This window comes from Saccostrea echinata, unplaced genomic scaffold (assembly GCF_033153115.1).
Source record: "Saccostrea echinata isolate AGI-Se365-2 ecotype Australia unplaced genomic scaffold, CSIRO_AGI_Sech_v1 ptg000041l, whole genome shotgun sequence".
Lineage (NCBI taxonomy): Eukaryota > Metazoa > Mollusca > Bivalvia > Ostreida > Ostreidae > Saccostrea > Saccostrea echinata.
The window spans coordinates 5016283-5022282 of NW_026889790.1; positions in this window are offsets into that span (position 1 = coordinate 5016283).

Consider the following 6000-nt stretch of genomic DNA (forward strand, 5'->3'; position numbering starts at 1 on the left):
GTCATATAGCAAGGGGATACGATGCTCAGTATTATGGGTACTTGGTAAGCTAAATGTGTCAACATACAAATCTGTAATTCATCTTTACTTTTCTTTATACCCAGGGTAAATAATACTTCTAATCTACTCTGAATAGTTAGTTTCCCTTTAATGTAGCGGAACTACTGTTTCTATCTTGCTGTTAGTTTATCTGCCTGTTTGTTAGTAAGGTTTTTGCTTCCATAACTTTGGATGAGGACAGCACTTTATCCTGTTCTAAACTTGTTATACACAAACTTTGTGAACTTTGTTTATTAAGAGAATTGTTTGATGCATGTAAGTTACAATACAACCTTTGACACACATATTTATGTTTTATGCTGACTATGTAGCCAACATTACTCATTTGATACAAATAACTAAAGCCATTTTTGTCCATTTTTGTCATTCCAGTATTTCAAGTACGTTCTATTATTATGCCCCTCAAGGACATACCTAGTTTTTTGACAGCACTCAATTTAACCACTTTACATTATGTAGTAACATATTAAATTCTTTCTAGATAATTTAAAAAAAAATATTACACTCAATACTGAAGTAGAAAGTTGGTTTTGCAGTCTTTTTCTAGAGGATTACTGATTTCAAACTGATGTTGTAGTGGAATGAGGTCTTCTTCATGTACCTGTGGTTGAAATGATATTGTAGCGAAGTGAAGTCTTAAGCTTCTGTATGTACTGTTTGAAATGATATTGTAGTGAAGTGATGTCTTAGGCTTCTGTACGTATTAATGTTTGACATAATGTTGTAGTGGAGTAAAGTTTTCTGTATGGACATGTTCTATACCCGCTTTAAGAAGGGGGGCATCATGAGTCCAGAAGTGGGCGGGGAATACAGGAAGTGTATATTAAAACCCGGTGGATCTAAGGTAAGAGGCTCTAGTAAGATTCTGCATAAACCATTATTTCTAACGTTAAATTTACGAGAAAATGGAGCTCTTGTGATATGGCACCTGCTCCCACTTCTGATGTTTTTAAAGGTCCGCATTTGCTCTGTTCCTGATTTATATTTTTTGTATGGACTTCTGAGCTTGATTACTGTTCGGTATCTCCATGTTTGATGCCTTTAGTAGAGGAAGAACTAGCCTGATCACGTTTTATGGGTTGTATACAGTAACTTGTATAAAATTTCTTTACAGGATGGGTCTGACATGCTGCTTGACTTTCTGGGTCGTGACCCCACACCGGAAGCCTTCCTCACAAGCATCGGTCTTAATCCTAATGCATGAAGTTGTTCTTTTACAGATATTTGCGATAAACAAAAAATACATCACTAATTTTTTTGTTCCAGTTAAAAAAGGCAGATGATAATTAGCAAGTAAATGAATGTAACTTTAAATGAAGCAATTGCAAAAAAACCAACAAAAAAACAAAACATTAAATACCTGTTGAATACCGGTATTCTTTGCGATGAACAGAAATAAGAGAATGATGTTTTATAATTCCTTACAATAATCATAAAGAGATGAATTCATCTACAGAATTCAAAAAGATGTCTTTACTCTTTACATATATTAAAATCATGTGTTAAAACACTGTCTATTAAATTGGGCATTTTTAATGTGTTTCTTTTCTTTGCAAACACACAGCTGATACTGCTTTAACGTTGCTTTTGATTTATTCTGAGATTGCATTGTTTAAAGGTCGAAACTGTTTTATTTGATAGATATACATTTATATTTACATTGGTACGAAAACTTAGTTGATTTCTGAACTATGGTCAACTCTAAAATGAAAGCACTAAAATTGAACAAGTTTAATACATTTGTCGAATTAACCTTTAAAATAATAAAGAGGAATAATCGATACACGATTAATCGATTTTGAAATCGTTCGTTATATTTATATATTTATATATGTTCGTTATATTTACCTTTTTTCATTTCAAAAGAGTCTTTCAAACAGGAGTTTACGACGTTTTACCAAAAATTAAGGGAAAAAAATAATCTTAATTGATATTTTGCTATAATATATTCAAGAAGTGGTGTGAATCAAACGTGGATTCTAAAAAAAAAAAAAAACGTCAAAGAACTTTAGGAAATTTAGAATCTCAAAACTTTTTCAGACAATAATAGCATCAAGACATATAACTTTTCTACGCTTTATACAATCATCCCTCACGACAAATTAAAGAGCGACGACGTGTTATCAATTAACAATAGCTACTTCCATTCATATGTCGACTCGATATATTCCAGTGAACTCGAAATAAAAGACACCACAGAGTCTGCACCATCTAATACAAATTTGAATATTTTACTGACTACAGACGATTATTATGATGCCTATAACACAATGGTCATCCACCAAGTCGCGGTGCAACTACAGATGTCTTTCTATCAGGAAAGTGCCATGAAGATGATGATAGTGAGTTATCGTCAACCCCACCTAAAATTGTTAACTCGTAGAATTCTTGTGGCGCAATTGGCACATTTCCTTTTATTTTAAACACTCATAAATCAAATTTCAACATTTAAATTCCCTGGAGGTGTTAAGGGGATATCGGCCAATTGAACAATATTGTATTGATTTAACATTGATGACATTGCTTATGGGATATTGGCCCATTGATCAATATTGTATTGATTTAACATTGATGACATTGTTAATGGGATATTGGTCCATTGATCAATATTGTATTGATTTAACATTGATTACTTTGTTAATGGAATATTGGCCCATTGAACAATATTGTATTTGACACTGCGTACACTGTTCATGGGATATTGGCCCATGGAACCATACTGCATTCATTTGGTATTGATAACATTGTTGATGAGTATTGGTCCATTCATTTGACATTGATAACATTGTTAATGAGATATTGGCCCATTTTACCCAATTGCGTGGCGTTCTGCATTCGTGAACTTTACCCAGTAAACAATTTAGCCCACTTGGGGTCGCCACTTTTGTTGTTGATTGTTGGGGAGACGACATGGCGGCCAGATACGCAGAAACGTTATATAAATCTTATCAACTACAAAGAGTTATTTCTGAAAACATCTGAGATAATGGCCTAATAATTACTATGAAAAACGTCCATAAGCATTTGACTCAATATAGTATTACTACTTACTGGCACATCTGTTCCGTATTTAGACATTTTACTAGAAAAAGACATTTATGATAAAATTACAAGAAAAATTTATGATAAACGTGATGAATTTGACTTCTATATCGTCAACTTTCTTTACTTATTTAGCAAAATACCCTTCATCTTCGCCAGCCAAGGGTTTTCTGTATTTGTATTTCTAAAATTGCATCGCCAGTTGAAATCTCAGGATTTTATGGTTTGGCCCCATTAAAATAAGCGATTTAAGTTAAAATAAAGATATCAAAAATTGAAGAAAAAAATAATTGACGTCTAAGGACAGTTAATTTTTACATCACAAAAAAGTGTTCAGGGACAGATAGACAAAAGAGTGGGAAAATTAAAGCTGACATTGAATCCGGATTTTTTTCTTCCGTCGAACCTTTATGAATTACTGCTTGCCCACATTACATTATATTATCAGGATCAGTAATGAATTCAATGGGGAAGTTTTTATGCTGTTGTATAACTGTTTAATTGTTAATATACTATTTTTTCCTACTGTTTATCTGGATTTAAGACCGTCTTCTTTTTCATGGGTGATTATAGGTAAAGTATACAGCTTGTTTGTTATTGAACTAAAAAAGAAAAGATAGCGGACTTCGCGATCAATAAAAACAGAAATATTTACTGACATTGAAAGATAAGAAAAATGGAGCAAATGTTTTCAAATTATTTGATCATGAACATACCTGCATTCTGACTGATTTTTTTCCGAATAAGATTTTTTTCAAACACCCCTTCTATTGTGACCTAGATTATAAGAAAAAAAATTCGTCAGTTTCCTTATGGATGATTTTACCAGTGTGAATTTATAAGTATGTGGATTGTTTGGTATTAATAGTTAATCCCTGAACAAGGAGATGCATGTCAGGACTATCATGACGTCATCAAAGAGGGTGAAGTTAGGAATCTTTTAAAATCATTAAAACTGTCTAATTTGGAAGGAGAAAAGATTTTATTGCTCAACTGAATATCACACCAGTGGACTTTTGTGCAAAATAAAAATATGAAAGTATACTTTAAATAGCTGTGTTCTTTGTGAAGAAATTTGACAAAAAATATAAATAGTCAAACCTTACTCTGTTTAATTTTCCTTTGAAAAAAATTCTAGGAGGTATATATTTTAACCTAAGGCCTTGTTTTGTTTTTTTTAATGATCAGGGTCTACAGATGGTTTGGTTTTGAGAGTAAGGAAATTAGGGGGAAACGCACACACAAAAATCCCAATTTTTAAATCTATCGGGATTAACATACACGTATCATTCTTATTTTAGATTCCATTTAAGTTTTGGGTTTAATGTTTGTATTTTTATATACTGTTTGTTCATTTGTTTACAATTTAAAGAAAATTCCCGACTGAAAATAATTTTATTTAAAATTCTTGTGTTTAATTTTTATATTTTGAAAAATTTATTCATTTATTTATTTTGTTGATTGTGCTTTTCTCTCTTTTAATTTTATATGGATAAACATAAAAATGAAGTGCCCTAAATTTGCAAAATGATATCTAATGCGTGCGATTATTTGCCAATATTATTTTTTTCACTTCATGGTGTCTACTAACATTTTGCTGTCGTAGTGGCGCAGATCTAGCAATTTCCAAAAGATTGGGTTCTATACAGAATATAGAGGAAACCCCCAGTAGATCATATCCAAGCGATAAATTATTATTCAATACGGTGCATTCTTCTAATAATTTTAAAATATACTCACTCAACACAAAGAATCTATAAAATACTTAAAATATCATACTATGATTGTAAAGCTGCCCGAAAAGAGAGGGTAAACCCCTGAACATCACCTTCGATCTGTTTATGCCAATGTGTCATGCATGTATACAGGTCGAATGCTCTGTTAGAAAAAATCTTTAAAGTGTACCAAACGCAGTTGGGTATATCTAGTGGTAGAATAAGACGGGTTTTCTAAAGGTAATCTGGCGAAAGGTGGCAGAGGACAGTTTTTTGGTACAAAAACATGTGCTGAGGGGGTATGCCTGTGTACCGGGCCATTACATAATAGATATAAAGAAGTTCTTTTAGTCATCTACATGAATTATCTTCATATGCATACTCCACTAAAATTATGTATACACATTACATGTAAGCTGTCTATTGTAGTACATATGCACTAAACATGACCGGTTGAACCCCCTCCACATTATCTATTTTTTTCATGATTTTAGCCGACTTCGGACTCATACAGCATATAGCAGGCCCGTACTGTGCACTCGGGCCACTGTGCATATAAACATTACCTGGGTAACTAAAAAAGCAATGTGAGACTAGGGGTCAACCACCTTCCAACTGAGATAAACACTCAACTTTAAACCATGCAGCTGTAAGACTGAATTTCCTCAAAAACAGTCAGCATGTCTTAGTTTCGCATTTGCACTCTATACATGCTAGGCATCACAGTGATAGTTACATGCTGCATATCATTTTTTCCAAAACCTTTCTGCTACACTGGGAATGTTACCTAAAATTATCATAACAATTTATCTACCAGTAATATCATCTCAAACACAGGATATCTCATTTTTTAAATAAATTTGACCGGTACTTAATCCAAAATTATCCTCTGTCACCAAAGGAGAACAGGAATGAACAAGTCGTACTTTGATAAAAATATAGCGAATATAAAATTTTTATTTTATAAATTAAGTCACTTTTACAAAGGTTCGTCGACATAAATTTCATCTTTTCTTACCAATCAGATATGTTTTCAAATTAGTGTATGAACGCACTGCACGCTATATGGAAACTCACTGTATGTTTACCCTCCATTTTCTTTCTTTTTTTGGTTTGTTTTGTTTGTTTGTTTGTTTTTTATTATTATTATTATGGTTTTTTTTTGTTTTGCTTTTTTTTTTTT